The following is a 25,079-nucleotide window of genomic DNA, read 5'->3' as shown; positions in this document are numbered from 1 at the left end:
CCGCGCACCCTCCCTGCTGATGTGCGCACGGCTCCCTAATTCCGATCACCCCGGCCAATGGCCGCCCGCCGATTCTTCCGCGTGGCCTATCGACGACAGGGCTGGAAGGGGCCAATCAGCACCGTGGAAAGGGGGGAGGAGTCCGCCTACCGGAATCTCCTACGTTCATTCTCCTAGCGTGAGCCGAGGGGAGGGACGAAGAAAGGGAGTGGGCGGGAGGGGAGAGCGCGAGGAGAGGCGCTTTTCCCGCTCGCTGCCTTTCTCGGCCTTTCGGCTTTTCCGCGGGAGGCGCTTGCTCGCTTGCTCGCCGGCAGCCCTGTTGTCGCACCTGAATTGGGAAAGGCGGCGCCTCGCCGTCTTAGTGCGGCGTCGCACTTCTGAGGGCTGCGGCAGGCGTTCCACGGGGTTGTTGAAAAATGTCGCAGCGTACAAAAATACACCAGGAGCGGCATCCATAGTTTTCCGCGTTACTTTTAAATTTCCCCTCAGGATGCCTGAAGGCTGCATTCCTGCACACATTTTATCGGCAGGGAAGCCTAGTGGGCCTTAGTGAACCGCCCTAGATCGGTAGTTGACGGGCGGTATACAATTTTTAATAACAAAATATAGAAAAGGCAAAGGATTGGGTTCCACAGTGTAACGTGCGAATGTCGCCAGCTCGCGTTCGCAAACAGCATCGTGAAATTAATTTCACCAGTGAGAAACGGCAACTGGCTGAGACTCCCACGTCCAGTGAACACTTGTTGACAAAGCCAAGATCTTCTGCCAGATAATATATGAAACAGCAGTTAGGCAATGTCTTGTTAGCTTTGCCACTACAGCTTATCATCTCGTATTTCCTTTTTTTGGAAAGGCATGTGGACTGAGTGGAACAAGTGAGTAACATTTGTAACACTTTTAGGCTGCAATCCTAGACTATCCTGTGGATGGATAAGGGAGAATCTTAAGAGCAGCCAGCAGAGTTTGGGATATTTTTGCAGCAGCCAATCAACCAGCTGAACTTGAGAGTGGTTTCAGATAGAGGCGAGGGCTTGTCAATTCTATTGGCTACAGCAAAAACTTGCACACAACCAGAAGTACAGTACATGTATTTCACAACCCCTTGCATGTGAATAGGGTTGCCAATGATTCTGGCTTTGCTGTGCAGATAAGTGCAGAAAGGACACAAGTTTGGGGGATGACAACACATGGTGTATGTTTCAGCAAATTCTTAGGAAAGCAAAAATGTGGCTCAGGAGCAGCAGCTAATCAGCACTTTAGGGTTCCCTTATTGCCCTAGTGATTCTCTGAAAGTGCAGAAAGATTTAAAGCATTTTGTAAAGGATAGTGTTGTGGGGTTTGGTTGTTTTTTTGGTTGTTTTTTTAAAAGCCCTCTTCAGTGCAATTATACTTATCTGTTGAATTCTATATAAGGATAGTATGCAGTTTTAGGGAGTGAGTCAGGTGGATGACATTTGGGCAGACAAATGATACCACTATACCACTATAAGAAAGATTTACTCAAATAGATTATCAATAAATAAATTAGTTAAACCTCATGTTACTAAATTTCCACATACATTTGAATAAAAATATAAAGACAATTTAGCTCCATCAGCGTAGCTGAGGAGCTGTAGTGCTTTGCATACTTTTATATACTAAAAATAGTCCTGGTCTCATTTTAGGAGCATGAGAAATCACAAGCAGAGGGTTAGTAGCAGAATCAGAAAAGGGTGCATAGCTGGGAGTTTTAAAAAGTAGAGGTCTCTAGAAGTGAGTAGTGGATTAAAAAGTTAAGTGAATATTATCTATAATTTGGGTTAGAAGAACTTTAATTACATAATATTTATTTCAAACCTTGTTTTTGTATTTTAAAATGTACCATTTTTCAAATACATACTGGGAAAAGTCAATAAATTTTTTAAAATCTAAAAATAACAATAAAATTAACTACCGGCGCTCTAGTCATTTCAACGATTGTTTCACTGCCCTCAGCTCCAGGGAAAACCACAGGGCTGTCCAGACTCCATGCAATTGGAGAGGGCGCTTCGGAGCCAGACAGTCGATAGCCCTGGTTAACTCCGCATTCCAGCGGATCACCAGGGAATCAGCTGAAAGGCCATCAACATGGGGTAAAATATCTCCTACCACTCTCTGGAAATCATTTGGGTCCATTAAGTAGCAGGGGCATATCATCTGAATCAGTCCCACCTCCCTGCAGAGGGAAGGGTCGTGGAGAAGTCCAGTCTATGCTCTGGTAACCTCTAGGTTGGATTAATGCACTTTGTTATACCTTAGCTGCCTTCAAAGATGGTTTAGAAACTGCAGCAGCTGCAGAATTTGGTAGCCAGATTGTTGACCGGCACAGGGCAGTCTGAACATAGAATTCAAATTCTGGCACAACTGAAAGAGCTGCCAATTTTTCGCCTGGCTCAATTCAAAGTGTTAAGTTGACCTGTAACGTCTTATGCCTGCTCAGGACCCCAATGCCTCATGGACAGCCTCTTCTCACAAGAACGGTAGAGCAGTACTGTACAGTCCCTTAGTCCCCCTTCCAGGTGACCACCATCTCTCCAACCTCAGCAACTTTTTTGCCTCTGTGCCAACCAGATTGGAGCCAAAGCAGGACCACTTGAGTCTAGGGCTTTTGGCATTATAATCAATCTGGGGCATACATGTCGTTCCATATTACAACTATGATATGTTCAATCATGTGAAAGTATTTTACCCCACATACTTGATGAATAAGTATGGAGATGGGATCCAGAGTCAACAAAACAGATCAGAAGCAAAGGAAGCTGAGCATAAATGACCTCTGAAAGAACCTGTTACTATGCAGCTAAGGTACAGAGGTTCCTGAAGGACTTTTATAGTCACTGCCTCTACCAGGTCCTCTGCTGGGTCACTGTCTGCAACAGGGTGACAGCTGGTCATAAAGCTCTCAAACATCAAACAATACTGTAGTACATTAATAAGGATTTTACATAAATGATACAATTTACATAAATGGTATGAAATTAATAGAACTCAGCACTGCCCTCCCAAAATTCTGTCTTTCCGGTTGTGTCACCACAAAACCCTTTTTCTGAGCTTGGTCTTAATGCTGGCTGGAGGGGTTCGCACTCAGAAGCTAAAACTATCAGTCCTTCATAACATAAAGAACATCAACAAACAAGGAACCTGTTTTCAAGAATTCACAGCTTAACAAAAAGCAAACAACAAGCATCAAACTGTTCTGAGGTAATGCACTAGTCCATAATGGTGGCCTCTCCCACTGCACATGTGTAGCCTTCTTAATGCAGTATACAGCAGTGGGTTACATATGCAGTTTAAGCACATGCAGTGGTGGTCTTTAAGAGATCCAGCAAAAGTTTGTATTCTGTGATGCACAACAGGTTAATCTCTAATTTAGATCAGATAGATTTAAATGAAATATGGAGCTCAAAAATAAATTTCAGCTAGCATGTTGGAGGTCAGCTTTACATAATATAAAGTTTTCCTTAGGATCTTTGCCTAAATTTAATGGAGCAAAATGTTTTGCAGAAGGTTAATTGGATGTTGGCATGGTCTAAGCATGTGGGCATTCAAACCAATGATAGGTGCTGGAGGTGTGAGTTGGAGCAAGCAGATTTAATTCATTTGCTTTGGCAAAGCCCAGACAAAAACTTTGTCAGTTTTTGGAAAGTGGTTCAAACTAGAATGCAGTAAGTTTAGTTTTGACTGCGTCTTTAGAAATTACTGGTGTAAATGCAATAGCTGTCTATGTATAAAATAAATGGGGACTGGCAGAGGGAATTATTTAGCTAAAAGAATAATCTTGAGGCACTGAAAATTTAGAGTGGCACCAAGTATTGTAGTATGATCTCCTGCAGCTGGTTGCTCATAAAAGGGTCCCATCTGGTAAAATGCAGAAGGATGGCCACTTCAATTACATAATTCTAGATATATATATTATTGTATGCATGGGACACAGAGAAATATTTCTGTTGCTATTATTAATAGTATTTTTAATTTTCCATTTCTATTTTTGTTTCTTTAAGGAAGAAGGGTGGGTTATGTTTTGATGGGTGAGGAGGAGCAGGAAGTTTGCTGGAGTATTGCTGTTAGATGCATTGTTTGCTGTATGAGCAACTGTCAAAAAACCATTAACAAACCCAAGTTTATATTTATTTTTGGAGGCTTAACTACGCATTGCATATAAGTGCGTGTAACAGACAACTTTAGGAGGGGGTGATATGTAGCAGAGAAGCAGTGGGGAAAGGGTTGTGTGTATCTTTACTCCATTTTTCTGATAGAATTCCCTTCCTGTATTCCCTACTCCCCCCAATGAGGGGGAAAGCAACTGAGAGGGACAATTTGCACTTGAAATGTTTTTATGCTTTTGGATCTAGTGCTTTGGAAAATAGTCATACTTGGCCCTTTATGGTCAGAATAGTGTTCTCTGAGAAGGTCCAGTGTGTTGTGGTTTCTCAGACATTTTGCATGACTGTATGGAGAAAAATAATGCTAGATGGCATTGGCACATTCAGTCAGTGTGAAGTGTTTGCATGTCCACTGTTTCTTAAGGGCGCATGCTCTAAAAGTTTATATACTCTGTCAGGGACTAGCCACTTTGAAGACAACACCAAGAGAGAGAGAAGCAGTAAGGCCCCTTGTATTAGTGATCTTGATTTTTTTTCCCAGTCAAAAAGGAAAGGTATAATACAGAAGGGCTGTAGCTCAGTGATAGAGCATCTGCTTTGTACGTAGAAGGTCCCAGGATCAGTCCTTGTCATATCCAGATAGGACTGGGAGAGAGCCCTGCCTGAAACCCTGAAACAACAGAGAGGCCTGCCAGCTAGTAAGACAGCTTCCTATGTTCCTAAATACTTTGATATTAAATAAATAAGGCAAAGGATTAATGCTAATATGCATTGTTTTAGCAGTGGAGCCACTTAAGAAACATATTTGGTTCATTCACGTTCCCCATCCCATGGCTGAACTCAGGGAATACCAGTCCTGCCAGTTTGCAGCAGAAGTCAGCTGTGCACAAGACTTAATAGGTTTGTGATGCCACAAGAACCAGCCATTCTCTCCCTCCAATTTTGGAGTTGTTTTGCAACCCTTTGAAAATGTATTCCCCCCTCTCTTTTTAAAGCCACAAACCAATGTTTAATGAATATACTTCATGCTACACTTTACAAAATAAACAAGTCAAAGGGCCTGCCTGATGATTTGGTGACAGAAGATAGATGACTAAGATCAGCATTCAATAAGATGATAAATACGTGTGTTGAGAAGGCAGGAAAAGCTGGTTCGCTCCATAGGAAAAGAAAAGAAAACATGTTGAATCCTGTACATCTGTACACAAACAAAAACTACCGAGAGGAAACTGAATGGAGCCCACTGAAATATTAAACTAGGCCAGTTTGCCTGTCTTAATTTTTTCTTAATTAGCACATGTCGTGTGTGGTTGGGTGCATAGCTTGTGCTGCAATTGGAAAAATGATTAAGATGCATGGCTGCCGACATATGATGGTACAAATTAAGTGCAAAATAAAAGGGCTGAAATAAAGGACAAGTGGTGAAACAACAGACAGCTTGGGAGCTGCTTACACACTTGTGACCCATGGCCACAGGATCCCATAGTCCTTGTATTTTCCCAGGTAAAAGCACTTCTAAAAGGGTGGATTTTGAGCCAAGAAGTAGGGGGAGGTACTACTGCTTCTTTGTTCCAACCCTGCCTGCAACCCGGCCTGCTGCTTTTACTCCTGTTGGATTTTAAAAGCACATTTATGATAGCAAACAAAGGGTGGAAAGTAGTTTGGGGCATTTAGAGTAGAGAATTGGATAAAGCCATAAACACCCCAACCATTTTCTCCTATGCTGCTCTATAAACCACCTACTCACAAAGTAGTTTTTAAGAAATAAAATAGGAGAATAAGGCTGCTGCAGTTTGATTATATGCTTTCTGCCTATGAAATTGTACCACAGAATATGTTAGAAATCTTGGGAGTGATTTACATAAAAACCATCAAAATAAAACAATAGCATTTGGGGTGGGAAACTTTAAGCATTCATCTCTTATGACATTAATCACAACTAAGTTGTCCAAGACAAGATATCGAATGAAACTAAAATGGGAAGGTACGCATCTGTCTTTGCATACGCCACACAGCTGCTGATACAGCTGTTCCAATTACACAAGCATGGGAAGGTACCTTAAGCTTCTCCACCCTACAATTAAAGCCATTCCTTATGACAAAGCTGGCAACAGACACTTTTCCTCTGTGCTTCTTTATGACAAAGCGGTGAAATTGCAGGAAGGGATGTAAGAGAAATGAGAATTTAGATGTAAGTTCAGATCTACCAGTGCTGATCCAGCATTGTTCACGGGGACTAATTTCTTTGGTGGCTGCTTAAAACATTTTTGTTTAGGAAAGTCTATCCAGACATGTACATGTCAATGTGTTTTAAATGTTCTTACTGTTCATTTCAGTTATTTTTAATTATTTTAAACAATTTTTATTGATATTTTAAATATTTATTGTAAACTGCTTAGAGGTTTTAAAACAATCAAGTGGTATATAAATTTTGATAAATAGAACAATATATATAAACCTGTCACAGATCTCTTGAGTGACTTTCTTGCTTAATGTCTGAATTCCTGACCTGGACATTTGCCCAAAGTGACAAAGTACAGAAAGTTCAAAATACCTACCAGCTTGTCCAAATAATATTGTGTATGTTTTTAAATCCACTTCTGCCAAAAGTTCTTCCAATTTCCTTTCTCCCCACCTGGCACTCATATTCACAGACTGTCAGTTAATAAAGAGGTGTGGGCTAGCCAGACACTGTACAACACAGAGCAAAACAGTAAAAAGGGAAAGGGTTTGTTTTTGTCTAAACAGGATTGTCAGGATGAACAAGAAGAAATGTGTTCTTCCAACAAAATCAGTTGATTTTGCAGAAGCTGCTATCACTGAACCGCCTGACCTGTTTCTTTTCAGGTCCCAGCATTCACTTTCTGAGCAAGTGAGCAAAAGTAATTTGGGAACCAACTAGCCATAAGTCTCATGAGATTAGAAAGCAGAAGCCAAGAGGTAGAAAGTCAGCAAGTATTGAAGACTCTACAACTGTAGCAAATCTTACCTGTTCCCTTTTGTTCTGGTGGGTGATGGCAAATGGGCTCCTTGGGAGGGGGACTTCTCTTGCTAGGAGCCACTGCCTTGTTCTTAAAACAGAAAAGATGATACTTGAATCAGACTGTCTGACCTCAGCAATTATTATTACAAGGAATGCTGTCAATAGAAGGTCAGGAAGCCAGGGATTATGAGATCAATTCCATAAGTAGGTCACCAGCTATGCAGAGTTGGGGTTATGGAATTAGGGGTCACACCCTCCATGAGTAATAATCCAGGAGGCATCAGCTTTGTTGAGTCAGCCCTGATGAAAGGTAGAAATGTAGAAACTTGATAAGCATATGGCATGGGTGGGAAACCTCAGGCTCGGGACAAATGGAGCTCTCCATAGGTCTCCGTCCATAGGCCCTCAAAATGGCCCAGGCCACACCCCTCAACGCCCCTGTTCTCTGCCCTTCTGCAATATTTTACCTTGCTGAAATGTCTGGTTGAAGTGTAATTAAGTTTGTTTGCCTAGATGGACAGTGGTTACTTTTGCTACACCCACTACTCGCATGTGGCCCCTGGAACGCTGCTTATGTAAGAATGTGGCTCTCAGACTGAGAAAGGTTCTCACCCCTATACTAGAGCTTTGGGGGCATTACTGGATCAAATCACACAACTGTGAGTAACAATGGCCTCTTTTATTTTTATTATAATTAAGGAATAGGCTCTTTAGGAGGGAGCAATTCTGAGCAAAGAAGGGGTGAGGAAGTAGATGCTTAATTCTTCTCTTGCAAGCATTTTCCCACTCAAAATTGCTTCCTCCCCCAAGGTTCCTGATGCATGTTTACCCTTGCATGTTTACACATTTTGAAGGAAAGAATTAAGCACTTTCCACTACTGGCACTTCTCCACCCCAAATGTTCCACTTCCCAAACTGCTATTCTTTACAAAAAGTAGCTGCTGTTGGGGCTTTAAATGGATGCAGCTTCCAATGTGTACTTTGCCCCCCTTCCCCTGCTGTACACTCTCAGGAAATCTTATAGAAAAGAGCACAACGGGAATCACAAGGGGTGTCTTACAGGGAATGTGTGGTGTGATGTAAAGCTATTTGAGTACAGAGTTCTGCCTCTATTAGCAGCTTAAATGGGACCCTGCCAAGCATATTTAATGCAAGCCATTTAAAGACAACCAATCCAATGGGTTTAGTAAACCTCTGAGCATGGACATATGTTGACTCCTTCCTTTCACCCCTCCCCTACAAACAAACAATAAATTAAGTTTTAGAACCAGCATTTTTTGAAGTAGCGCAAATCATGTAAACAGTCTGTAGTGAAAACAGAATGCTGCGTTACTTTAATGTGAAAGTAACTTCCACTCTGAATCATATTGACATTACTCAGCATTTTCTCTCGAAGTTCCCAGTGGATCAGACAAGTGGAGTGGAAAGGGGTGCACATCCCACCTTGAAGCTGAACACTGCCCAACAGCTTATCAACTTGGAAGAACAGAACTTCATGCTATATCTGCCAGCATCTGCTATAAAATTAAGATGTCACATATCTCAGGTGGAATGCAAAGGGTAGTCAGCATTTCAAAAGGACATGTTGTTGCACGTTGTAGCTCACTTGCCATATTTTTTATAAAGGGTAGTGACGCAGAGCAAATCAGTGTCTCAGGTAACAGCAAACTTGTCCTTTCAGTGTCTCTCAAGCATGCCTCACATATGCCCCTCCTTTTCTGGAGCTTTGTCATTTGCATGACTTTTGTCACAATTAATAACAACAAGATCACTAATAATTTTATTATTTATACCCCACCCATCTGGTTGGGCTTCCCCAGCCACTCTGGGTGCCTTACAGCACATATAAACAACATAGTAAAACATTAAAAACTTCCCGATACAGGACTGCCTTCGGTTGTCTTCTAAAAGTTGTGTAATTCTTTATCTCCTTGGCATCTGATGGGAGGGCGTTCCACAGAGAGGGCGCCATTGCTGCGAAGGCAGTGTATATAAACTGTGTATACTATGCTTCACACACTGCAACAGAACACACTTTCAGGTATGGGTGTAACCTTTAAACTGCAATGAGAAATACAGCCTTTACATTAGCAGAGGAATACCAAGGCTCTCTTGTGCACTTGCCAAGGAGGTGTATTGGTGCCCCCTGTTACTTGTGACAGCCCACACCAGTGACAGGATTCCCCCACCGAGGCACCAGAGGAGCGTGTGCACCTTGCGCAGTTGGTGGGCTCATAGCCACTCCAAGCCAGAGTGGAGAGGCATGATTTTGTCGCCTCCCCCAAACCAGCCTGTGCCCTTGGCAGGGGCCAACCTAGCCAACTCCTAGGTACACCCCTGTACCTCAGGGTTAGGGAACCTATAGCGCTCCCAATGTTGGACTACAATTCCATAATCCTTGACCATTGGACATTTGCCTGGGGCCAATGGAGTTGGAATTCAACAATTGCAGGCAGGGCCTCTGTGGCAAACCACAGAATGGTGCTCCCCCCACCAAGGAAGCTCTATTCAGTCACATCCCACCAAAGTCAGCCTGCACAATGGAAGCTGATTCTGAGCTCTTGCAAAACAAACCTGCTTCCCTAAAAGATCAGACTTCTTGCAATAAAGAAAGTGATGAGAAAATGCACTGGAATGTGTGGGATAATGCTTGGCAGAAGGTTGTTTCACCACCCCACAAACAAATAGGATGAATGCTCATTAAATAGATGACAGTCGTGTAATCTCTCCACAAACAACTCAGTCCAAATGCTAATCAAACAGGCAGTCCGGAAGCAAGATAGAATCCCTTTGAGTTTACTCAAGTCCTGTTGCAGTCTTAAGCCCACTTACCTGAAATAATCATTGAAATTACGGTAATTGACTGACCTTTGCTTAAACATGGCTATAGAGCTGTAAACTTGGCTTTGTATAGCAATGCTGTGTCTAAATAAGGACTTATGAGATGCATTTTGCTCAGCCCATAACCTGGGACTGGGAAAGGCTTTAAAACAATAGCTGCACCTTTAATGCCTAGTTCCTCTTTTCTAGTGTGTAGTTTGGTGGTACATGTGAATTCATAAAGGAGCAGGCCTCTGTGAGATGAAGAGTAGAATAGGCATTTACCATACAAGCAAATGAAGCACAATAGCATGCTTACACAAAAGGTTTTCAGGGTGCTCCTTCAACCGACACTTATACTTCAAGATCAAAGCATGGATGGTAATATTCTTGATTAAAATGCATGGTCATATTCTTCATGCACACCCTCTGCTTGGAAGCCTAGAAAGCTATAGGACCATTGATTAACACTTTAGTTTAGAAAGACATGCAGCTACTTCTCAGTGGCTATTTCCCCTTTCTCTTTGCATTGTTTTGCAAAGGTTATAAGAGAGAAACCAGGGTCAGCCCAATACACCTGAGGCAGATTCGCAAATCATGCCCCCTCCCCACCAGGGAAGAGGGTTGATCTGCATCAGGAACAATGGGGAAGAAACATCAACATTGGGATCTGCTGCTCCTAGTGGATCTTGCCACCTGAAGTGGTCGCCTTACCTTGCCTCATGCCTTGCCCTGAGAGAAACACATCATTTTCTGCTTTATATACCCCATTCCCTTTTGCTGTTGTGTTTCTCTGCAATACCAAGGATAAACTTTGGGCTCAGCCATACATTGAGTCAGTGCCTTTTTCTGGGGGGTACGCTGTGGTACGCATACCCCTAAACATTTTGTGAATCTTTGTACTTTTGTCCATTTACTGTATTTATTTTTCCTGATTTGAACTATAAAATGGTGATTTTCTTGAGTCAAAATGAGAGTACTCCTAAACATTTTTTTTTAAGAAAAAAGCATTGCATTGAGTTAATGTGAACAGTAAATTACCTCTACCTCAATTATCTGCAGGTTTCCTCCAAATCACTGCCTTCTCATACTTCCTTCTCTCTCAATCCATATTACTCATACCCCTCCTGTTGGAGGTATCCCTGGTACGAGAAAATCTGGACTGAGGAAGGGGAAAGTGTGGGAAAGCAATGATTTGGAGGAGAATGTCATATGGAAATTTAAGAGTTAATGATGGTACGGGAAGCTTGCCATCCACATTAAATGACAGTGTGGATGAGCCCTTTAACTCAGGCTACTGACTGCAGCTTTCTTGTGTTACAATTTAAAAAGCAGGAGCTGACTCCAGTGAGTCACTTGTGTGTGTGTGTGTGTCTGTGTCTGTGTCTGTGTCTGTGTGTGTAGTATATTTGAGGCAAATATAAATATATATCTATGACTTAGAATGACAAAGGTGACTGCCTTCCCATGGGATGCATGGACTGAATAGAACTGGAGGTCAGTAGTCCACTTGCAGATACCACAGCTAATTCTTTCAGGACACCTTGCATATCCTTTCAAGAGAAAGGGGAGCTTTAAAAACATGACATTAAACAGTAATGTGAGAAGCAGCCCTAAGATAAAGAGACAGCACTGTCTAGCTAGGCTAGTTTCTAATCTCTGCGTCTAGTACAATGTTTTCATATATTTCTTTTTAAAAAAAAATATGAAGCAAAATAGTCACCTTTACTTTGAGATTCTGGTTGCTCAACAGCATCAGGCTTTCTGTATTACGTTCAAAAATGTTGGATGCTTTGGCATGAGCAATGATTTTGGACATTGTGCTTCCAAGGGCGGTCACTTACAGAGCTGCCACTGTTCTATATCTGAACAATTACAAGGCTGAGCCATATGGGAATGACGGGACTGTGGCTCAGTGTAGTATGAAATACAGAATGCACAAGGTCCGCCTTAGAAGTTTCCCCTGACGTGTGGGATAGGATGGGTGGCATTCCTGCAGATCTGATTACAAGTTAATACTATTTCAGCTTCTGGCCTTCATGTCTGTTGCACTGCCATTGGTCTCTGCTAAGTCAGTTGTGGCAGGCGGCCTGTAGGTATGTATCAGTAACTCTGGAGATTGTCCTAGAAATGACCATGAGTTTGTTTATTAATATTTATTAAACTGGAATCCTATCCTTGTTCCAAGAAGCCCTTGGTGGTGTACATGGAGTAATCCAGTGAGAGAGAATACTTGCCAGAGTCACCCAATGAGCTTTGTAACTGAGCAGGGATTTACTATATCCACCTTTTCTGCATCCCATGTCTAAGAGATTGATCACAATTTGGATTCTAGGACAGTTTTCCTGGGAAAGCCTGATGCCATTGCACTAGATTCCAAGTGAAGAGGCAGGTTAGGCATGGTGCAGATGTAAATGCTGTTGCCTGATCTCCAAACCATGGTTAGGTAATCAGGAACACCCTGCAGTGCAAAGCTTGAGGTTTTCCTCCACTCTCCTCTCAGGATAGTATCCTCCCCTTTTTGGTTTTGCAGCTAATTACAGTTCTGTTTGAAGTGTACCAGCATTTTTGTTAAACGTAGTTGGCACCAAACCTGTTTGCAGGCATGGGTGCAAGCAGCTTTGCAAACCTAGGCTAGTGACACCTTGATGCAGGTGTGACACACCAAAATTGAAAGGGAAGGGCCAGGGAAGAAGTGTGTAAACCTAAATACGCTCCTGACTGGGGCAGTTTTATGTTTCCAAAATGTCAGAATGTTCCAGCTGCAAGGGTGAGAGAATGGGAAAGGGTTTACTTTCCAGCTATGTCTGAGGTGGCATTGCAGGAATATTGGATACACTGTCTGCGGAAAGGCTCATTGTTGATGGAGGGCTGTGCAAAAATAAGCACCACAGGGAAAATGCAGGGAAGTATCACTGGTTTTAGAAGCTTATTTCCTCTTTGCTCGGTATTTTAAAATGGGGCTTATGTGGATAAAATTGGCCTCAGAATTAATACAATCTGTTCTAAAGCACCCTTGAACTGTCCACTAATAATGGGCAGTCTTGACGCTTTCCACTTTAGTACTGGGAGAGAAAATTGGATAAAACATATGAAATTAAGGTTTCAATCCTGTGTCTGTTTACCCGGGAGTAAGACCCATTGAACTCAGTGGGACTTGGTTCTGAGATGGCAGGCATAAGGCTATACTATAAATGTTCCCCTCACATGTTTGGCCCCCATGACAGTAAGAAATAGAAACCAAAACATTTACATCAATGCAGTTTTCTTCTTTGGGTAAAGAATGAGCAGTTAGTACTCATACACATATTAGAGACCTCATGCTATTAGTGTGAATGGATGTGTTACATCTCTTATTCATGACCTGTTAGGATGAATCAAGCATAAGGCTATCTTTGGTTTGGGCATGTGTTTTTCAGTGAGTGCTATTCTAAGAGTCACTGTGGAACAGGGAATAGTGAGGATGAACATGGGAGACTCCCCTTTGAAACTTCTGTTGTCCCGTTAATGTCTCCAAGTGGCTTTTCAAATGCCATTTATCTTTTAGCTTAAACTACCTCACAGAGTGCTTGCAGACAAGTGTTTCAGTGGCTGAACCATCTATATCACAAAGTAAAAGGTGCTGGAGAACAGCCTGCCTTGAGGGATTTTTCCTGGCATAGAATTCTCCCCGCCTCCCGCCAGGAAGAGGTCATGAACTTCTGGACAAGTTTTTCGTTAAAAGCTGAGAGTGTGCTTTGGCCACAAGAGGGAGCCAGCAACATGTTGTAGTAATAGACCTTAAATCTTTTTCCTAGTGCTAAGTTTTTGTGACATCTCTAAGGTTTGATTTATAAGAGAAGGCAGTACAAAGAAATGAAGAGAAAGCAGACAAAAAATAAATTGACACCCTATCTTTTCAGACAGACAGATAAATACAAAATATTTATTGTGAGCAATCTTTTGAATTTTCATCTTGAATTGTGCCCGGAATCCTTCTGCAAGCTGTGAAGTAATGGGGAAAATGTGCTTCCAGAAATCCAGCCACATCTGCACCAAATGTTTAAAGCACATGGCTTCTGCCAAAGAATCCCAGGCAGTGTAGCTTATCTCTCACAGACCTAACGCCCTTAACAAACTACAATTCCCAGGATTGGCGGGGGAGTCACATGCTTCAGGTCTTCGCATGATCCCATTCAGGGGGTGCAAAATTGATGGCTGTGGAACCCCCAAAAGGAGTATTCCAAAAACAATTTGATTACCTATCATCCTTATGCATTAAGATAATTAAGACAGCACATAACAATCATTATCAAAATGGCGCAGAATATCAAAAAGGAAAAAATAGATTCCCTGCTCCAGAGAGTTTACCATGTATAATGGGCAAAAAGGCAAGGGGAATGTGGGGACTACCATTGCTTTAGGTGTCTGTCTTTAAAATCTGTGGGACTTCACTAAGGCTTGATTTTGTCGGGTGTGTGCCCAATGTAGCTATGATTTACTGCAGAAAGAAGAATGTAAATCTGCCCTCTGTCTTGAAATTGCCCATTCCACCTTTTCCTCTGTCAAAATATACACGGTAAACTCTCTGGAGAAGGGAATTTAGCTTGAGGCCAACTAGGTTTAAATTTTTTTGGAAAGGAAGGAGGGCATTATATTCTAAACAGGTTTGAACAGAAGATGCACATATTGGAATTAATAAGTTTACATTCCACTGTTGTTGTTTTTTCAGGCAGGCATTGCAAGGAAAGGCCACATTGGTGCCCAGCACCAATTCTTATTTCCCAAGGCTACTGCTTTATTTAACACACAAAAAGTGATATAGTGAATGCCTATGAAAAACTGAAGTAACTTTGAGTGTTATATAGCCAAAGTAATATAACTTTAACATCCGGAAAGCTCCAGACAGAACATACTATATGAAGATCAGTTATTACTATCTGCAGCAAGTCTTTCCCCTAATTTCAAATCTAGACAATTAGCTTGCTGAGCTGAGCTTGAGGCAAGATTAGAGACCCTAACCTGTTTTGCTGCTAAATCTAGAGACTACTCTGCATACTATCTAGCTTCTTAAAAATGGTTTGCTCCATCCAAAATGAGCAGGAGCTCGTTCCATCACTCAGGGACATGGTACAGGACTGTACCACTTCAAAAGGAAGGGGGGTTGCAACTAGTTTAAATTACTTTATACAACCAAACCACATTTTGAAGGCTTTCCCTGAGGTGATGAGCTGCTCCCTTGCCAGACATCAGAGATGAGATAGGTTGGGTGTAGAATGCATTTCCTTGCAGGCACAGCTCAGTGCATTATTGTTAATTGCTATTAGGAAAGAAAGGTACATTTCAAATCTCTCCAGCGCTGCAGCTCTAGAAGAAAATGGTGGACACATATTTTATTTTCCCCACAGACAGATTTGAATCTGCTGCAAGCCAAGAGTTCTTCAGTCCTCCTTCTGCAGGGCCTGCCTAGTTTGAGAAATACACAGATTAGCACAGGGTGCCAGAAAGAAAGAGAGAGGTTCATATGAAATGGAACCAAATGTAAATTGTAGCTTAAGTGCTGCTGCTGCACCAGTACTGAGTCAGCAGTGCACGCTTGGCCCTGTTACAGGCAGGCCAAAGGAGCAGCAGAGTATGCAAACTAGCTTGGCTTGTTTTACTTTGTATGCAGATACTGAGTTACATAAGAGAAAGAGAGAGAGAGAGAGAGAGAGACACCTGCCGTCAAGAACTTAGATTCCTTCTGAAAATAGCCGAAAATAGGAAGGTAATGTCAATGAATCATTTATATTTGTTCTGGAAAGGGGCCATCAAATCACCTCATGTAGCTTTCTCCACTGACTCAATTAATTCCCTGTCTTTTAAAATACCTGACTGTGCCCTTAAAGAAAACTGACATCCACTTAACCTCCCTGGAATGCCATGTCAGATAAATTGAGACTGTGCTGAACAATGGATAATGGAATGAGAAACCTGCCAAACGCTTGAAATTTAAATGAGGGATTTCCCAAGTGCCCTTTAGGTAAAAAAAGAAAGAAAGAAAAAAGCTACAGCTAGGGACTTTCCTAATGACCCAAAAGGCCAGTTTTTTGTGCTACGGTTGTGTTTGGGCTGACAATGCCTGCAGAGAAGCGGGTGGGTAATGTTAAGAATGTAGGAAGCTGCCCAGCACACTGAGGCCAAACATTGGTCCATCTAGCTCAGTATTGTCCATGTTGATCTGCAGTGACTGCAGGGTTTCAGCCAGGGGCCCCTCTCTCTCCGCCCTACCTGGAGAGGCCAAGGGCTGCAAAGGAGTAGGGCTCTTATTCACTGCTTAAAATAATAATCAAAGGAAATGTGTGCTGTATTGCGGTGCCAGAGAAGGGAGGCCCACACTCTTCAGAGAATAACTACTTCTGTAACCACTTCTGCAACTGTACTTCCCTTCACAATGAACGTGAAGGAAAGTGTGTGTTTTCTCAGGGTCACAATACTACAGGGTCAAATACTGAGGAAAATAATTTACCTCATAGCAAAATGGTGCCTTGAGGAATGATAGTTTGAGTCACCCACAGCAAATATAACAAGTTCACATTTATTGCCTTATAATTAGTGTAATGAATCCTGATTGAAGATGTCACATGAGTATATTTTATGAAGGCAGGAGTGGGTTGGTAATGCAGAGATCATACTGCTCATCAGTTGCTATCATGGCCTTGGCAAAATTAGGCCCTGAGCTGATTTTTTTTAATTATTATTATTCTCCATGAACAAATTCAGCATTACTATTTATGTATTTATTTCTCCCCACGCCTTCACCATAACATTCCAGGGTGCGTGATCTCAGAGGGTAGGGGAAAAGATTGAACTAATATTATGCAGTACAATAAAGCCAGTGTAGAATCTGAATATGGGATGCTCCATACAGTTCTGAAATCAAAGTACAAATATGTATGTGTAAAAGGTGGCAACAAATATACTGAGAAATGGGGCCCACCCACACTTCCTTTTCTCCCACATTTGTAGGCATGGGTCTGGGCTTTCCAGGTCCATGTCTTAGTGGGAAAGCACTGGACCCCCCCCCCCAAAAAAAAACCACCGCTTGGACACAGACCTGGAAAGCCCAGTCCTGGCCCTAGAAAGTGTGAAGCAAATGTAAGTGTGGATGAGACCATGGTCTTCATTAATTTCTGGAAGTCTTACATTTAAAAAACTCTTTTTGGTGAAAAACAACTTTGTTGGCATAGGTGTACATATACTGCCAAAAAGCTGAGAGGCAGGGGACAATAAGGGATATGTCTTTAGGAAACCTTTAACCAAGAACTGAATAGTGCAGTGGTTACCAATTAGCTAAGTACTGTAGACGCCCTGCTTTTCCAAAGCCCAAGCTATGGACTTTTGAAATTTTTGATAGATTTTGTTATGTGAAGGGTGCCACGGAGTCCGCGTACCACCACTTGGGAACCACTGGCATAGAACAATGTCAGTGCACTGGGAAGTCATCAGTCTTGATCACACTGGTAGCACTTAGACAAATCCACATCTCAGGCATGCTTAGCATTTATTTATTTATTTATTTATTTATTTATTTGCCATATTTAGGCCCAGATGCAAAAGGCCTTGGTACAGCCGGCAGGTTCAGGAGGAACAGCCAGGAGCCACAGACATTTCCTCAAAATATCTGACGTCTGAGGAGATTCCCTCACTCTATCTAATGACAGGACTGGCCCTTTCCTACTGAAACTCTGGGGAGACTCTGCTAGTCAGTTTAGACTAGACAATATATGCACATGAAACGTATGACTGCAATATAGCAAGGGTAGCTGATCATTTCCCCTGCAAGGGCTGCATGTACCCTTTGAAAACTCTCCAGGGGCTGCGTGCCAAAAGTGGGTGTATCACCATCAACACGTGTTTCTTAACGGCTCAGCACTTAACTAGCCTGGCAAAGCTCGTTTGCATGAGCCAGCTCAGGGATTCCTTGTTGGGCACAATTCTGTAGCTTGCATTTCCCCTTCATATCCCAAATATTAGTTAGATTCTGACATTCGTTAATTTCTTGGGTTTAGGGAAGATCTCCCCACCAAACATATAGCAATATTTTGCCAGCACATGCTTGTAGTGGATGAAGTGTTCTTGCATGCCATAGCTGTGAGCAAGACTGTAGCCGTAGGCACTTACAGAAAATCATTAAGACTGTTAAAAGTAGAAGGTGGGTTTTTTTAAGTGTAAGAGGTATTTACAGTCCTCATAATCCCCTGGAGTTTCAGATGTAATATACTATAATTAATATGGGCTTTATGTTGCTATCATTATCTGAGAGCCACATGCTTCTAAGCTATATATAGAGAATGAAACCTAAAATCTTTGGAGTTGAGCAAAACCATTCACAATCTAGATGCTCTTTTTAGCCTTCAAACAACACACTGCATTAGCTCTTTGTCTAGCCCACATATGAATGTGTGGTATAATCAGGATCTCATGGGCAAGCTAAGCAGTGACAAGGAAGCAAAACAATCAGCAAGCTAATCTACAGAACAGCTTTAAAAAAGTCATTTTCATTGATGGACTCATTCAGCTAACAATTCAAAGTTCAATGCAAACTTTTCAAATTATTGATCACTGCTGGGGGGACCTTATGCACCAAATGAATAGCCATATAGTGCAAAAAATAAATCAATCAACACTTTCAACAGGAATTGAAATTGGAATTCGAATTGGAAGGATGTGGACTCCAGATATTACACTTCCAAACAGAAGAAGAGGTATCATGTAGCACACAGGGAGAGGAATAGCAAAAGATGAAAAGTGATGTGTTGATGGATGGAACTGAGGGAACCAGGAAGTAGTGGGGAACATAAATTATGTAAGCTTGGTGTCATTGCTCAAGGTCTTCTATCAGCTTGGTGCTAATGACTTGGAATTGTAGTTTCCCTATCTTTAACTAAACCATAGGTGCACATCAGATAAACTAAGCTGCTTTTTTTCTTGCAGAGGTGGAAGTATTGGTAAACATTTGACATTAATTGGGGCTTTTAGCACCTTTTTGGATTGATACATTTCCCAGAAATCTGGGTGAAGTCAACTGTTTAAGTGGTATAAAATGTATGGTATAGATGTGGCCCTAAAGAGTTGTCCTAGGAAATTCATCAGGGCAGACTCCCCCTGCCATTGGGCTATCCATGCTGCCCTCCCCCTTTCTTAATCATCTAAAATGATATAGGGCCACAACAGTTAGTCAATTAATCCGACTGATTCATCAGTTAAATACCTTTGTGTTGTTAAAATGCTGCGATTCAATGCTTTGCACCAACATGGAGGTAAAAAATCATGAGGGTCCGCCTCCTTATTAGATCTGGTTGAGAGATGCATAGCTTGTGGATCTCTAGTGACAGATTTTCCTACTGTACTTGTATTTCTGATATCCAGAGTAAAAAATTCTGATAGGAAGTAAGCACAGCTGGGCTGCACTTGATGCAGTGTTACTATTACCATTGCACATACATCCTATTGTGCAACAGGATATGTATTTCTCCCTCCCCCACATTTCTTCTTGGTACTGTTGCATGTGCCCTTCATCTCAAGCTGACAGCAAGAGCCTAGAGCTTGTTGACAAAAGCACCCCTAGACAGCTCCTTGCCCCCTTGCCCTCCTCATTGCTAGTGCTTGTTCATCATCACTCTTGCTAAGGCACAGGTCCAACCCGCCCCCCCAGCCTCTCCCAAATGTCAACACTGGGATGTTGAGATAGCCCCCACCCCTAATATTCCTAGTGCTATTGCGCATGTGTCTCAACTCATGTTAAAACAAGAGAGTCCTCTTGTCTCTTCCTGGCGGTGACATGCATGCACCTTGGCAGAGAAATCCAATACCACCACTGACTTGCCAAATTTGCTCTCTGCCCTGTGCCCAGCTGGCATACATTCTCAACCCAGACCCGGACAGTGGGACCCCACGCTCTTCATAATATTGCCTTGCTGAGCTGGAGAGTTCTGGCTAGGGAAGACTCAAGGAGTCCCAAGTGCTATCACAAGAAAGGTCATACGACAAGGGCTTTGAGCTGTGCGTGTGATTCTGACTGAGTAGGTCTGTTGTCCTTTCCGCATATTAAATACACATAAAGAGGGGGCGTTGAAAATCTTTTCCCGGTTTTAAAACATGTATGTTGATGTTTCCTTTAATACTTAAATATAACTTTAATAATTGTACAGATTAATCGGCTGAAGATAAAGAAAGCATGTTCCCATTGAAATTATTGGTTTTATGCATATAATGCCAGTTTAATACATGAATTACTCTGTAAGTCACGTACAGTTTCTTTAACTGAATAACAGCCCTACTACTGATAGGCACACAGCAATGCTGAAGTGCTTTAGTTCTAGCTCAGGAAGACAGTTACACCATTCTCATGGTGTAATCTAAACTTGGACTTAGAAGGCAAAACATCCACTTATCCCTTAGTACCATGGTCTGTAAATCAGATTACTGTAGATTCAATTTCTCCTTGCTCATTTTCAATAAACCCAGAAAGAACAAACAAGGCAGACTTGTTTCATTTTCACTTGAAGCAGGGCTCCCCAGATGTTGTGGGACTCTGTCAGCCCCAGCCAGCAATGCTAATGGTCAATGATAGTGGGATTTAGATTCTAACATGTGGAGGACCACAGGTCCCCACACACACCTGATTTAGAGCATCTCAACACATTGAAAGTTGCATGGCATCCATGCAGATAAAATATCAGTGGGTTATCTGTCCATATTGGTGACATAAAGATTTACAAGCCATGCACAAGGGATACTGTCCACATTGAGGGAAGGAGCGTATCATCCCTGCACTATATTCCTACTCTTTTCCTAGTCACTGCATCTTCTTTTATTGTGCCCTTAACAATATTGTGCTATTGACCTTACAGCTCAGTCCTAGAACTTGCCCACTGAGAAATAAGTTCCACTGAGTTCACAGGGCTGCCACTTACATTTTGTTTTGTGCCTGGATGTACTCCAACCCTACTCGTCCCTTGTTTGAAATGAGCAAACTACCTCATGCTAGCTTTGTGCAATGAGGCAGAAGGATGAAGACAATTTGTACTGTGCCAGAGGGTGGAGGATAACAAGGAAAGTGCACTGATTAAGGAGACAGATAGGTAGCCATGTTGGTCTGCCATAGTCAAAATAAAAAAAATCCTTCCAGTAGCACCTTTAAGACCAACTAAGTTAGTTCTTGGTATGAGCTTTCGTGTGCAAGCACACTTCTATCTGAAGAAGTGTGCTTGCACACGAAAGCTCATACCAAGAACTAACTTAGTTGGTCTTAAAGGTGCTACTGGAAGGATTTTTTTTTATTTTGATTAAGGAGAGTGTCAGGAAAAGATCACGAAAGAGATGAATGTCAATAGATGGGAATGCTGCATGTAGACCCCTGGTATTATTGTAGTAAACAGCTCTTTGCATATATCATCCTCTTGCTGATCACCAAACCAGTTGGAATTGTTTAGCAGATGCTGTTCATTTTCTTTCAGTTGTGTAATTTCATATAAGGAAGTACAAAGTGTACCTATGGCATTTAAACAAAAACCTGTCAGCAAGTGACAAAGCTGCAATAAATGTCCCACCAGATTATCAACGGTGCTTGTGATGATAGATTTCCCAAGGAGAAACCATCTTATCTTAGGCAAAAAGTGCTGTTTGGTATTCCTCAAAAGGCTCAGAACAACACAACTAATGTACACACCCACAACGGAAAGCTTATAGTATGTCAGCAATAATTCTAATTTTACATAAACTGCTCATGGACCTGAGTTTTCCCACATCAACCCTATGTGAGCAACTGCATGGCTCCAGGCTTGCAGGGCCCTTTATGACGTCAGAGCAGCTGAGCCAAAGGCAAACAGCTAGTAAATCCACTTTCAGGAGTAACACAGGCCCATATTTTAGTGATGATACGTAGGTGTCTGGAAGTATATTTCATCAACTTCATCTGGCAAGAAGGTTGTGGCCTCTTTTGACATTACAGACCTGGCAAAATGATTCATGCTTTTATAACCTCAAAACAGACAAGTGTAATGGCCTCTACACAAGTTGCTCAGAAGCTTCACTGAGGACAGAATGGAGCAACCTGCCTCCTGATGAGGATGGGCTACCAAGAACACGTCATACTAGCAATGCTCCAGCATTTGCACTGGTTTTCTGGGCATGACTCATGGTCCTTGTTTTGACCTATCAAATGTTAAACAACTTAAGCCATACAGTACTTACTTCAGGAACAGTAATGTCCACTAAATTCTTGGTAATTGCACTCAGGCTGTGCAACTCCTTTCCCCTGAAGGCAATGATGACCCCATCCTTGACGGCCTTCCTTCACCAAATTAAGACATTCTTGTTCTCCCAGGTCACTGGAGGTGCTGGTTAAATTAGCTCTGTTCTTAGTGTTGTTGTCAGCTGCTGTTTTATTTAAGCTGTTTTTAAAAGTGTGCTTAATTCTTAAAAAGCACATTTTCAAAAAATGTACTGTAGTATTGGTATTGTTTAATTGGGCTAGAAAATTATTTGGGACCACTATTGGCATAAAAAGCCATATAGAAGCAATAATATAGAAATAAATTCTGTCAAAACATTTAAGAAGTACCTTTTTGACTCATCTGTTGGGTTTGATTAGTGAGGGAACCTGTTATTATAATGGATTAAGTGCCACCTGAATACATGGCACTTTATAAGTAACGTAAGCAAAGGAAAGGTTCCCTCCCCAAGAATCCTGCAATTTACATTTAGAGTGAGACAGAGGTGGGTGAATTTATTGTTATTATTTACTTATTTATTGGATTTCTATACTGCCCTATACCCGCAGGTCTCAGGGCAGTTCACAGAATCAAATCAAATCAAAATCAAAGTAAAATAAAATGCAAGCAACAGATCCACACCGTATGTTTCAAGTACATTCCACACACATATGACTTCCCGCAAAGAGTCTTGGGAACTATAGTTTGCTAAGGGTGCTAGGAATTGTAGGTCTGGGGAGAAACTATAGTTCCCAGGATTCTTTGGGGGAAGTCATGGAGTGATTTAGACGTCCGATGTAGATCTGCCCCACATGGATAGGTTTAATTAGGCTTAGTTTCTGATGGGGACCAACAGCAGATCTAATCATGACATGCAAACACACTTGAGGCCCCGACACACTTTTGTTGTTCAGGTATGTGTGCATTCTGCAACATGTCACTGACGCAATAATGATGCCTTAGTTGTGAATTTATACCGCTGTCCACACATCAATCCGCTTTATTTTTCTGCAACGCTTCCTCAATGTACAGTAATTGCATTAAGTATTTATTTCTGGGGGCACTCTAGCCCTTTAGGCCAGCAAAAGCAGGATCAGAAATAAACTGAAACATTTGTGGTATAAAAAGTTTCAGAACTGTAGCAGAAAGTTATGACGCATGCATGGATTGGGAACAAAACAGTGTGCGTGCCCCAAAACTTTTGCAGGCACAGATAAAAGCAGGATTGCATATAATTGTCCCAGTACCAGGAATGTGAGCAAAGCTGCTTCTGTGCTTGTTCTTTTGGCAACCTTCGGGTTGGGAAAAGCAGATGCCCTGAGTTTCCTTACTCTTTGACACTCATCTGCACCTCTGCCTTACTTGCTGCTTATAGTCTGCCAAAGGATGTCCACATCTGGAATAAGATGACCGTACTAAGCAGTTAGCTAGTGCGTTATCAGTGCTGAAAGCTCTTTGCCCTAAATCCTTACAACAGCCCTTTAGGGCGGTATTATTATCTCTATAGAACACAAATTGACAGGTCAGACTGAGAAAGTGTGGCTTGCTTAAGGCTACCGAGCAAAATTTGAACCAAAGGCTTCTCGGCCTACGGCTCACAGTGGCTACACTGAATTACATGCCCATGGTCCAAAATAAGACCTATGCTGTAGTCCTTTGAATGTAGTACAGACCCACTAAGCCATGGGTAGGCAAACTAAGGCCTGGGGGCCGGATCCGGCCCAATCACCTTCTAAATCCTGCCCACGGACAGGATTTTTTTTTACATGAGCAGAATGTGTCCTTTTATTTAAAATGCATCTCTGGGTTATTTGTGGGGCATAGGAAATTGTTCATTTCCCCCAAAATATATATATATATATATTTTAAATGATATTTATTAAAGTTTCCACTAAAAAAAACATATCAATAAAAAATAATTAAAAGTAAAAAGAAAAATACACAATACAAAAATACGCAATACAAAATACAAAAAACAAAACAGAAGAAAAAACAGTTAAAAACAATACCATCTTTTCATCACCACTTTTAAATTTACTTATTTTCTGGACCTCCTCATACCTCCCTCTTTTGTATTCCAGTTCAATTTGTTTGTCCAGCAATTTCTTTCCCTCTTTTTTAATCCCAATCCTTAATCTTAATATGGTATAACATTAAATTCTTATCTATTAATAGCCAGTTTTCCGTTCTTTTAACCTTTTTATGCCTAATCCTTAATCTTAGTCTATATATAACTTTAACGCCTGTGCAGCTAGAAACCACTTAATTTCAATCCATCATCACTCTAACATTCTTTAATTTTGCAATGTTTCTGTAGATAATCTTTAAATTTCTTCCAATCTTCTTCCACCGACTCTTCTCCCTGGTCACGGATTCTACCAGTCATTTCCGCCAGTTCCATATAGTCCATCAGTTTCATCTGCCATTCCTCCAGTGTGGGTAGCTCTTGTGTCTTCCACATTTCCCCCCCAAAATATAGTCCGCCCCCCCCACCAAGGTCTGAGGGACAGTGGACCGGTCCCCTGCTGAAAAAGTTTGCTGACCCCTGCATGACTAAGCTCTGTGGAATGGACTTCTGTGTAAGCATGCATTGGATTGGACTACACTGCAAGAAAAAATGCAACAGACCTGTTGGCTGTGGCTTGAGAGCCATTCTGATTTAGGCAGACAGAGATGCTCAAGCTTACCTAGCAGTTCTCGCTCATGTACATCATGAGGCTCTGGTTGCTGGAAAAAGCTGTCTGAACCTGAATAAGAAGTTCTCAGGGTTCTTAGAGGCAAGCCATGTCTGTTTAAAGTGGTATGATACTTGTTTCAATGTATAGTGCAGATGCCCTTTGTGACCTTTGAAAAGGGCTGTAGTTATTCTAGGTGGCTTTTGTAGACTGGTAGTGGGGGTTTTCTGCATTACTATGTTTC

At 41.8% G+C, this 25,079-nt stretch overlaps 1 long non-coding RNA gene across 1 annotated transcript; it reads left to right on the top strand.

Moving 5' to 3' along the window:
• Positions 1–131: 131 nt before the first annotated feature.
• Positions 132–21,016, top strand: LOC308471294. Its single transcript, XR_013982881.1, has 6 exons — positions 132–875; positions 6,969–7,128; positions 7,618–7,763; positions 14,636–14,750; positions 15,575–15,670; positions 18,582–21,016. It is a non-coding gene; the product is annotated as an uncharacterized lncRNA (long non-coding RNA).
• The last annotated feature ends 4,063 nt before the right edge of the window (positions 21,017–25,079 follow it).

This window comes from Podarcis pityusensis (genome assembly GCF_964106645.2).
Source record: "Podarcis pityusensis genome assembly, chromosome: 2".
Lineage (NCBI taxonomy): Eukaryota > Metazoa > Chordata > Lepidosauria > Squamata > Lacertidae > Podarcis > Podarcis pityusensis.
This window is presented reverse-complemented; position numbering and strand designations above follow the sequence as displayed.